We start from the raw sequence: 11,267 nt of genomic DNA, 5'->3' as shown, positions 1-11,267 counted from the left end.
TATGGAAACTAGGCTGACGAGATAAGTATGGGAGTAATAGGTGGAAAAACTCTTGTTAAATTAGGAGAATTCCTCCCTTAATTGAGAGCTTGGGTTTAGGGAAAAGTCAGTGTGGCTTGCCCGGCATTGATGTCCTCCAGGCCCGTGGTTCCTTAATCTTGAATCAATAGTTTATTAAAACAATATATTATTAGATGATGATTTCTATATGAAAGCCTTCTGTTTTTGCTTTGATCCTATGGTTACATGTTAGTCTTAAGTTTATAGGTTAGTTAGAAATAATCCCTTTGTTTCCCCCCCCCCATAACTTCCGTCCTTTGATTCCCCGAGCCCTTAGTTAATCGTTCACAGTGGTAAATATAGAGATGTTAGTTGTCAGTCACATAAGTTTTTTTTTTTTTGCTAGCTTTGATATTAAGAAGATGATTGTTTGGTTGTTCAAGATAAATGACTATTCTGTTCCATTAGTCTATGTGTCTGTTTTGTTCCATTACCATGCTGCTTTAACTACTCTGGCTTTACAGTATAATTGGAAATCAGGAGTGAGATACCTTCATTTCCCCCCTTTGATATCAGGAAAGCTTTGGCTCTTTGAGGTCTTTTGTGTTTTCTTATCACTTCAGTAATCTTTATTCTTTTTCTTTGAAGAACGCCATTGGGATATTTATTGGGATTGCATCGAATGTCTAAATTGCTTTGGGTAAATTGCTTTGGCCATTTTGACAGCGTTGATTCCTCCAACCCATGAGCTGGGTATATTTTTCTATTTATTTAATGGAAGGAGGATGGCAACAGATGATGTAGGGTGTGTGGGCCAGGCTGAATTTCAGTCTCTGTCCTTGGAGTTATGGATAGCGACATAATCCTTGTTGTTAACATTCACAGCGTTTACAGGGTGACACTAAGAGTTTCTTGTGTTTTTTTTAAATAATTAAGAATATCTGACTCCTTGCTCTGCTTCCCCCTCATATGAATTACCTTTGAGTTCTGGCAGGAACTTTCACATTATGCATAGGAATATAATAAAAATGAACATAAAATTCTGCCTGACAAGCATAAAACAAAATGAAATCTTTGGGAATAAAATTTATTTAATAAATAAGATAAACTGAATGTTGGGAAAAACAGCTAATAGTTTAATGGAAAGTATATTTTATATATATTTTTTTCTTCTGGATAACATGTAAAGCATGCTGATCATCGCTTTTATTATTAAAGAATGTTGAATATTTCATCTGGCCATGGTTTTACCCTGATCTCCTGACGAGGGCTTGGGGTTCATTTCCCGGGAGGTGTGCATAACGCATCACATTAAATCTGGAAGAAGGTACTGCTCAGTTTCCCCTTTATATCCAAAAGGGGTGACGTGGCCACCGTGGATTTTGCAAGTGGAACTTGTAATCCTTCGGCCCTTGCTCCTGTGAGTCTACGTCCCTAGGCGTCCCCACACAATCACTTTTTATTCCTTTCCACATGAATTTTGGGGGTGGGGTCTCTCTTCCTTCAAATATGTCACTGGAATTTTGATGGGGATTATTCCGATCCTTTAGATAACTCTGCATAATGTCGACAGCTTAATATTAGGGATTGCAGTCCTGGCTAGTGTGTCCAGTTCTATTGGGCCGAGTGACTGTGTCATGAAAGAGTGTTAACTGTTGTCTCATTCTTTGTCTACGTGGGTGGCTATGATCATGCGGTTTTCACCCTCGATTCTGCTACTCTGGAGTCTTGCATTGAGAGTTTTTCATGTATTGGGTCTCCCTTTTAATTCCAGCACGTTCTCCCAGTTGTTCATGCGGTAAAGTTGTTAAAGGTCCTTTTCTATTCAGTGTGCATCGTTTATTCAGGACTCTGCACCCATGTTCATGATGGTGCAGTTGAAATGCTCCTCATTAGTCCTATCTTTTTTTTTTAAGCGTTATTTATTTATGCACACAAGAACTGGGGTACAGGCCAGAGGCGTGGGGGTGCTGAGAGGATTCACCAGAGACAGAGTGGGGAACAGAACGGGCAGACCGACTGAAATACACTGCTGAAGGGAGCAGTGGGCAAGACAGGAGAGGTGTGCTGGGTCACCTCCTTGGCCAGGGATTGAGCTTGTTAGGGACCTTCTCGTGGCCTACACGCGCACACACGCACATTGTCATGTTGCTGATACATATTGAATCCGACATGTGAAGACATTGAGACGTCGGTCAGGAATGACAGAACGGTTGGAAAAGAAGTGCGGGTGTTTACACCGTGCGCATGGGGAGGCAGGCTGTGTGTGTGCCCAGGGACGCATTTCGTGGTGTTACTGGCCTGGGCGGCACTTGCTTATTTTTCGGCCCAGCGGCGATTACTCCTGAAACGGGGCTGTTTGTCGGAGGCGCCTGCCGGGACAGCGGCGCCCGCAATTCCATGTCGCGATCCTCAGGAGACGCTGCCGGCCGCGCCCGCTCAGGCCTTTCAAGAAACATTCCGAGGGGACGGGGACTCGGGCCTGGCGGCCTCCAGCGGACTCGGGGCGAGCGCGGCGGGGGCGGGTGGACTGGGGGCGGAGGCGCAGCCCCCCCGGGAGCGACCCAGCCCGCCCTTCACCGGCGACCGGGACGGCCGAGCGCGGACCCCGGGGCGCCCTCCGTGGAGCTGCCCCGCCGCGGCCGCCGAGGAGTTGCCCCTTCTCGCCCTCGCCAGGAGGCAGCGCCCGAGCCCCAGAGGAGGGGGAGTGTGAGGAGCCCAAGTCCATGGCGACACCACGCGTTCCTGCCTTCCCATCGCGGCCCTGCAGCAGTTCCTGCGCCCCGAGTCTTCAGGGCCTCGCCCACTTCCCCAAGGCCCCTCAACGCCACCCTCAGGACGCGCCTCCGGACGGCACCCTGGCCGCGCACGGGCTTGTGGGAAATGTAGTCTCTGGGGCCACGCGCTTCCGCCTGAGGCGCCGGGGCTCCGCTTCCGGGCTCTGCGCAGGCGCGGCCCCGCCCCCTCGGCCTCAGCCATCACTGTTGATGACAGGGGCGTGCACCACCCCCAGTCTCTGCAGCTTGGCCGGACCCCAACCCCTAACCACCACACCACGGAAGAGACTCCGGGATGTCAGAGTCTGGGCCACACCTTGTTGCACCATGATTTGCAAAGAGAAACATGATATGTGGGGCCAAGAGCCTTCATTTTTCTCATAATGTATTTGGGTGATAGCTGCTCTTTTTTTTAAAGATTTCTTGTGTATGCATACGAGAGCTGGGGCACAGGCCAGAGATGCGGGGCGGGGGCGGGGGCGGGGGAGTGGTGAGAGGATTCACCAGAGACAGAGTGGGGAGCAGAACAGGCAGATTGACTGAAGGACACTGCTGAGGGGAGCAGCGGGCGAGTCAGGAGAGGTCTTCTGCGCCATGAGGGATGCTCCCTGGCCAGCTGGGCATCGAACTCTGCAGCAGCCTGTGGGTTGCTTCACAGTGTGGTGCTTAACCCCCTGCGCCACCAGGCAGGCCCCATAACAGTTGCTTTTTAATGTTTGCAATAGGATCCATTTCAGGATCTCCAGGTAAATGATGTTTTAGTCATGCTTTATTTTATTTTATTTTATTTTTTTACAGATTTATTTACTTATGAACACAAGAGCTGGGCTGCAGGGCAGAGGTGCGGGGGTGGGGGTAAGGGGATTCACCAGAGAAAGAGTGGGGGACAGAACAGGTAGACTGACTGAAATCCACTGCTGAGGTGAGCAGCGGGGAGACAGGAGAGGTCTGCGGCGCCCTGGGGGTCACCTTTCTGGCTGGGGATGGGATGTTGGCACCAGATGACGTGTAGAGTCCCTTCGTGGTTGCCAAAATGTTGTAGGTTGTTGAGTGCGTGCGGGTCCTGGGGCTCACTCTGGGGAAGGTGTCCCCAGAGCTCCCGTTTCAGCGGCACACGGTGACTTCCCCAGGCATGTTTCTCCATGAGACAGCGACATTAGTTCTATTTGAAGAGCAGGTTTATTAGGGAAAAGGAAAGGGACAGGTTTTGCTGAGAGAGGCCCACATGGTTGCAGGCGGGCGGCCTTGACAGGTCACGGCAGGCAGGAGGCTGTTGCCCTGCAGAGGGAGAGAGAGTTGGTGAAAAGAGGCTCCTGCATAGTCACAGGTGGGCAGTGGGAGCACTGCCCCGAGCCTGTGCAGAGACTGCCCCGATTCAGTCCTTTCCTCTTTGGGAGGGGTCGCTCCTCCCTGGAGTGGCTGCTTGTGGCTGATGTTGGGTAACAGGCAACACTACAGAAGGACCAGAGATTCCAGGGTGGGCCCAATCTCCATATCTTTCCCCGCAGGCCTGTGCGCCACTCCCTAGAGCATCTCAGCCTGCTTGGGTCTCCTGCCTAGTGACAAGGCACTGGTGCTTAAGGGTCATGACCTCCACAGCTGGGTTAATGGTCATGTGATTCTCCTTGACCCCCACCTCCTTGTGTGAGTCAGGTTTTAGGCTTGTGAGGCCTCCTTCCCCGTCTTTCCATTCTTGTCCTCCATCAGATGGAACTCGTGCGGATGGCTTCGTAGTGCTGTGCTTAACCCCTGCGCCATCCTGGAGGCCCCAAACCTTGCTTTTATATCAGCTTCAGGTAAGGGGATTTTTAACCATGATTTAAAATAAAAAATCTTTCCCAGAAATTTAAGCAACCTTGTTTGCTGTTTTAATGACTTGCAGATATTTTAGGGTCTGGCTGCGGTGGACACTGTCGGTGAAAGGCTGGGAGTCCCGGAGCCTGCAACAGACCCGCCTGTCCTCCTGCCCTAGCCCGCCTGCCCCAGCCCACTGTGACCTGCTCATTAGCTGGAATTATGTTGGCACAAGGCCTGGGGGTGGACTACAAGCTTCAGGGAGTGTCTGATGGACTTTCTCTGGCCAGGAGCCTGACTTGTGCGCCCCAGATGACCAGGTGAGCTCTTGGAAGTCTCCTGCTTCTCTACCCCCTGCTTGCTTTAAGGTGCAAATGTGCCCCTGCCGAGGCGATGGGGTGCCCTGTCGCCCAATGGCTCAGGGCTCGGACTTTGGAAAAAAGATCACCTCTGGGCCTGCGGGATAAATAAAGACAAAATTCTTCCATAACCTCTTACGGTCTAAAAATCAAAAGGTAGAATGTCCTAACTCTAAATGCAAATAAAGTGAGTTGTGTGAAGAATTGTATTTAGGGCCTCCCTGGTGGCGCAGGCGGTCAAGGGTCGCACTGTGAAGCTGTCCACAGCCTCTGCACCCCAGTTCGATCCGTTCGGCCGGTGAGAATCCCACATGGCGAGCAGCCCTCTCCTGTCTTGCCCACTGCCGCCCTCAGCAGTGTATTTCAGTCAGTCTGCCTGTTCTGCTCCCCGCTCTGTCTCTGGTGAATCCTCTCACGCTCCTGCGCATCTGGTCTGTACCCCGGTTCTTGTATAAAAATAAAATAAATCTTTAAAAAGTGAATTGTATTTAAAACAGGGCCTCCCCTGGTGGCGCAGGCGGTTCAGCGCTGCTCTGTGAAGCTGTCCGCAGCCTCTGCAGAGCTGGTTCAATCCCGGCTGACCGGAGAGGGTCCCGCATGGCCGCAGACCTCTCCTGTCATGCCCGCTGTTCCCCTCAGCAGTGTATTTCAGTAGATCTGCCTGTTCTGTTCCCCACTCTGTCTCTGATGAATCCTCTCATCCCCCACATCTCTGGCCTATGCCACAGTTCCTGTGTGCATAAAATAAATAAATCTTTTTAAAAAAAAGTTATTTATGCGTACAAGAACTGGGGTATAAGCCAGAGAAGGGGGAGGTTGTGAGAGGATTCACCAGAGACAGAGTGGGGAACAGAACAGGCAGATCGACTGAAATACACTGCTGAGGGGAACAGTGGGCATGACAGGAGAGGTCTGCTGTGCCATGTGGGTCAGCTTCCTGGACAGGGATCGAACTCGTGCTGCAGTGGCTGGTGATAGCTTTATAGTGCAGCGTCTTAACCCCTTGCACCCGCAGGGAGGCCCCTCTGTTCTATTCTTTTTTCCCCCTTTTTGTAAAGGCAATGAACTAGTCACAGGGAGGAGCTTTCAGTTATATAAAATTTTGTTTTATGAAATAGCATGGCCCCATTCATTATTTTGTCCTGCTCCTCCTATAGGTGTAGACAACTCTCTTGTATTTGGAAGCTGGAAGGGCCTAGACTTTGAAGTAATGCCTGGTTTTCACTTTATTTTTAATTGAAGCTATATACAGCTGTGGATTAAACCGAATAAATTTCTAAATTTAAAAATGAAGGAAAGGGGCAAAAGTTGTTTATTTGGGTTTAAAAGCTAGCCGGAGCACAGGTTCAGGCTAGAAATCCAAACCTCCTCACTGAAAAAAAAAAATGAGGTGACCTTGACATTGACTCCCAACGCTGCTGCTCTGCCCTCACCCGCGTGGCTAGCGGGAGGCCATGTGTCGTCTTAAAATGTTTTTCTGTAACCACATGGAATTCTTAAGACTTTTTAAAAACTACTTTTCCCCTGCCAAGGAGCAAGGAGGTAGCTTTACCAATGGAGTTTCCATCAGCTTCTGTTACTGGTCCTGATAATGATAGGGAGTTGTGTATATTACAGAAAATGTGAAGAGTAGAATAAAATAGGATGAACAGTATCAAAAAGTACTCTGATGACTTAGCACGTTTCCTTCCTAGTTTTCCCCCCAATATTTGCAATTTGAAATAGAATGCCTGTGTAGAAGGTGGGTAGTAGCTTGAGAATTATAAAATGAGCTTCCACTAAATAAGTCAAGGAATGTAAGTGACATCATATCATGATCTTCCTCCATAAGGAAGCCCCTATATGGCTGTCACTAATTTTTTTCTTTGCTCTTCACTACAGGTCCCGGCATGTATCACTGCATGTATCATTACAACGTGATTTTAATTTTGTCTGGTATTTAATATTTAAATAAATTAACTCATGTTCTGTTTCTGTCTTGAATGTCACTCAAGAGTATGAAGGCCAGACTAGTCCACATTTTGGATGCAGCTTGAGGGTTTTATTTGCACTGCTGTATAATATTCCACTCGGTGTACAGTTGTTGTTTACACTGTCTTCTACTCTCACATAAGGGTTAAGGAGAGGATGCTTACATCCATCGCTAAAATTTTATATTCTACTTCATCATTTAACACTGCAATGTAAGTGCTCACCACAGCATTAAAAGCTACTAAGTGTCACTGTATGTATCCAGTGTTTATATTTAATTTTGTATATTTTGGGGGTTTTTATTTAGATAGTTTCAAATCATTTTACTGTAAATAAAGTGTCGGTGAACATTTTTACACATAAAGATTTTTATCTGAATTTGAAAACATTTCCTTAGGTCATTTCCAAAAATAAAATTACTATTTCCATTAAAAATTCAAGTATTTTAAAGTCAAAGTTCCCTGCAGAGGGGTTGTGGACTTACTTCTCAGGAATGGTGAGGACAGATGGCCTAGTCTCACTCACACGTGAGTCTATCCGTTTTCTTCAAGGCTCTGGACACAAATTCCCACCAGGCTCTGCTGCTCCTGCCTCTGCGCGGGCCCGCCCCTGCCCAGGGGGCCGCCATGGCTGTTCCTGGCGCCGCCACTGGACTCTGCCCCCACAGACCCCGCGTCGTGGTCCCCGGGCTCGGCCCCCTGGGCCTCTCCTCCCCGTGGGCCGCTGGTCAGGGATGTGCCGGCTCGCCACTGAGGGCCACCAGGCGGCGCCCGCCCCCGTTATTGTTCACATGGTCCGCACCGCCCTTTCCATTGCCCTGAAACACGTCTCTGCACCTTATTCGCCGCCCCGCCCGCTCATTATTCCGCGCTCGGCCCCCTTTGCCTCGTTCCTCCTCCCGTTTCCCGCCTTGCTCGCCACCTTTCTCACCCCACCTGGCCGTTGACCTTACCCATCCCCCTGCCGTCGTCACTGTGCGTTTCCCCCTCATTACCCGTCGGGGCCACAAGGCGGCGACACCCGCCCCGCCCGCGCCTTCACTACACCGCTGGGATTCTCGATTTTCCCACGATACCACCCCGGCCCACAAGGCGGCGACACTCGCGCCTCTCGCCTCTTTATTTCGCCCGCCAGGAGCCGCCCTTAGCGCGAACACTTCCGGTCCCGATGGCGAGTTGGGCCGCGATTTTCCCACGATACCACCCCGGTCCACAAGGCGGCGACACTGCCTCATCACGCTCGTTTAGGTTGCCCCTGGGAGCCGCTCTTGGCGCGGCCACTTCCAGTCCAGCTGGCCTTTCAGGTAGTGATTTTTCCCACGATTTTCCCACGATACCACCCCAGTCCACAAGGCGGCGACCATCGCTCCACTCGCTCTATTAATTTGCCCGCGGGAGCCGACTTGGCGCGGCCACTCACGTTCCGCCTGGTGCATGCCGGGAGGCGCAGAGTGATGACGTGCTGCCGAGGGCGCGCTTAAAGGGCCAGACGGCAAAGGGCTGCTCACGGGCCGGCCGGAGGACTGAGAGCACCGCTGGCCGCGCCGGACGGTGGCGGGAGCCGAGACACTTGAGGCCCGCGCCGCCCGCGGGGGGAGGGCGGCGGGCTCCACCGGGAACGCGGGACGGGAGAAGTGACGGCCGGAGACGAGGTCTGTCCTCCCGGTTCCTGAGAAATCAGGTCACCAGCCTCTGCAGGGGACTTTGAATTCAAAACACTTACATTTTCAATGGACACGGTCTTATTTTTGGAAATGGCCTGAGGAAATGTTTCCAAATTCAGAAAAAACACTTTATGTGTACAAATGTTCACTAACACTTTATTTGCAGCAGAGGGATCTGAAACGGTCTCAATCGAAACCGCCAATATATACAAAGTCGAATGTCAACGCCGGATGCGGGAACACGGAATGGGGTTGAATGGCGTGGAAGGGGCGTACGTCAGCGCGGAGCGTGGAAAGTGGAGAATTCTCGCGATGCGGCCACGCCGCCACAGAAGGAAGTGTTAAGGAAACGTCCTCTCCTCCCCCTCGCGTGAGGAGAACACGATGTGCACAACTGCGTCGAGTGGCCGTTGCGCGGCAGTGCAAGGACGCGGCCTGGCTGCATCCAGGACGCGGACGAGTCTTGCTTCCTACGGTGGAGGGACATCCAGGACGGAAACAGGCCGCCGGTGAGGGGGGATGGGGAGAGGTGGGGACGCGGGGGGTGGCTGGCGGGCGACGCGGGGGGTGACTGGGGGGGAACGTGGTGGCTGGGGTCCCCCCCCCCTCCCTGCAGCCTCTCTCGCGTCTCCTGCTCCCAGCCGCACGCACCCCCGGCGCGGGTTCCTTCCGTGTGGGGGCCCCACAGAGGCGGGGTTCAGGCGCTCACACAAGGCCCGCCCCCCGAGAGCAGGAAGTGAGCCCAAGGGGTCACCTGCACCTGTGGCCCCGGTGTCCCTCCGGGCCGGCCCTGCCCGCGTCTCCGCCTCCGCTTCAGCCTCTGCGCCCCGGAGCCCGCGGGAGAGCCGCGCCGGGAGGGCCGTGGAGCCGCAGTAACGAGGCCTGCCCCGGCTGCGGGCGCCCTGGGGACCCACCCCGTGGGCAGGAGAGCGGCCCGGGGGGCCTGTGGGTCAGCGGCTCGGCCGTTGAAGTCCGAAGGAGAGTTTGGCGGAGCTTCCCCTCCCCCCCACCCCCCGCAGCCAGGTGGCCGCCCTGTCCTCGCCCGCTGCTGTCCTGTCCGCCCTCCTGAGCCTGGGGGGTCCCGCCCGCGGCCCTCCTCTGCCCTGCCAGCCCCTCTCCTGCCCGCCCCCCCCCCCAGCCCGGGCGGTCCCGCGTGCCTGCTCGGGCTCCGGCCCCGCTAGTGGGCTCGGTCTGGGTGGGCGGCGGCGGCTGCGCTCGCGTCTGCCAGTCCGTCTCCGAGCGGCGACCCCGGCCCGCCGGTGGCCTCATCCCGTCAGTGGAGGGCCGCGGACCACCATGGGGCTCCCGGGGAGACGTTTCTCGAGGCACAGACGCCGCGCTCCCCGCGGGTCCAGCTCCTGAGGGCGCCGCCCCGTCCCAGGACAGACCCCGCGGCGGGCACGGGAAGGCGGGGGCGGCGGGGCGAGAGGTCGCTGCGCACTGAGCCGGTCCCCAGGCACCCCTGGGCGCCTCCTTCCTACGGGGGCCCCGGCGCGCCCCCATTCTGCCTCCCTTGGGGTCCCGCTGGTGGCGAGACCAGCGTGCAGGGCCACGGGGAGTCGGGGGCGCGGCGCGGGTCTGTGATCGTCACCCGTTTTCCAACTGGGGAGCCCCAGACGTTTGCGGGAGAATCGTTCGTCCCAGCGGTGGGGGGCCGGCGAGGGCTGGACGGCGCAGCTGGGGCGCGCGCGGGCCGCGCCTGTCGGGCTGAGGGCGCCCAGGGCCGCTGTGCGACCTGGGGGCGGTGCCTCCGCCTCTCTGGTCCGCGCGCCGGCCCCGCCCCAGGCCCCAGGCCCCGCCCCCGCGGGCACGCGCCGCCCCCCCGCGCCGCTGCGGGACGGGAGTCTCCGGGCCGAGAGGAAGCGGCCCGAACTCGCCGCGCCCGGCGGAGGCCGCCCAAAGACCCGGAGCGGGGCCCGACGGGGAGGGCGCGGCTGCGCGGAGTGCGCATCTGTTCCCTCGCGATGCTGAGGCGGGGCGATCCCCGCGCCGGCCCCTTCCCCTCCCTGCCCGTCCGCCACCCTCCACCCACCACCCCTGCCCGCCCACACGCCCGGGAGGAGACGGGTGCAGCCCGAGGACGCGGGGTCCCCCAGCACACGCCCGCAGCGCCCGAACCCCTGCGCGATCTGACCCTCCCCCTTTGTGGCCGCTGCTTCCCTGCCCCGTCCTGGGCCTGCTCCCCTCGCAGCCCTGCCCCGGCCCGGGGCCTCCTGTCCTGAGGGCTGGTCCCCCCAACCCCCAACATCTGCTCCCACGAAGCCGCAGCTCCCGGGACAAGGGGCACTGGCTCGGGGTTCCCTTCTCTGTCCCGCAGGTCCGGAACCGAGACTGCGAAGGAGCCGCCAGGAGCAGGACGCACGGGCTGGGGCCCCGCCGGACTCTGTAGCGGAGAGTCTCACCGCGCGCCGGCACCACCCCAGGGGCTGGAGGGCAGAGATGGTGGCTGCAGGGTCGGGGAGCCCTGGAGGCGGGGGAAGGGGGAGAGGGGGAGGGAGGAGGGGACCGAGGGGGAAGGGGCGAGGCCCTCAAGGCTCAGGGGCTTAAGCACACCAAGGGACCCCCCCCCCCCAGAAGCCGCCGACTTCTCGCACCCTGCTGCTGCAGTACCACGGGGCCCGCTGGGCGCGGGCAACTTCTGCAGTCAAAAGAATAACCAGCCACTCCTCCCCCGGGCACGGAGCCCCACCAGGTACTAAGTCC

At 55.9% G+C, this 11,267-nt stretch overlaps 2 long non-coding RNA genes across 2 annotated transcripts; both read left to right on the top strand.

Annotated features, from left to right (window-relative positions):
• Nucleotides 1-3,541: 3,541 nt before the first annotated feature.
• LOC129145427 (uncharacterized) lies at nucleotides 3,542-7,189 on the top strand. The gene is made up of 3 exons (XR_008550968.1): nucleotides 3,542-4,573; nucleotides 4,660-4,891; nucleotides 6,812-7,189. It is a non-coding gene; the product is annotated as an uncharacterized LOC129145427 (long non-coding RNA).
• A 1,286-nt stretch (nucleotides 7,190-8,475) lies between these two features.
• LOC119238346 (uncharacterized) lies at nucleotides 8,476-10,929 on the top strand. Its single transcript, XR_005123556.1, has 3 exons — nucleotides 8,476-8,552; nucleotides 8,731-9,073; nucleotides 10,882-10,929. It is a non-coding gene; the product is annotated as an uncharacterized LOC119238346 (long non-coding RNA).
• The last annotated feature ends 338 nt before the right edge of the window (nucleotides 10,930-11,267 follow it).

This window comes from Talpa occidentalis, unplaced genomic scaffold, assembly GCF_014898055.3.
Source record: "Talpa occidentalis isolate TD23 unplaced genomic scaffold, MPIMG_talOcc4v2.1 talOcc4.11, whole genome shotgun sequence".
Classification (NCBI taxonomy): Eukaryota; Metazoa; Chordata; class Mammalia; order Eulipotyphla; family Talpidae; genus Talpa; species Talpa occidentalis.
This window is presented reverse-complemented; position numbering and strand designations above follow the sequence as displayed.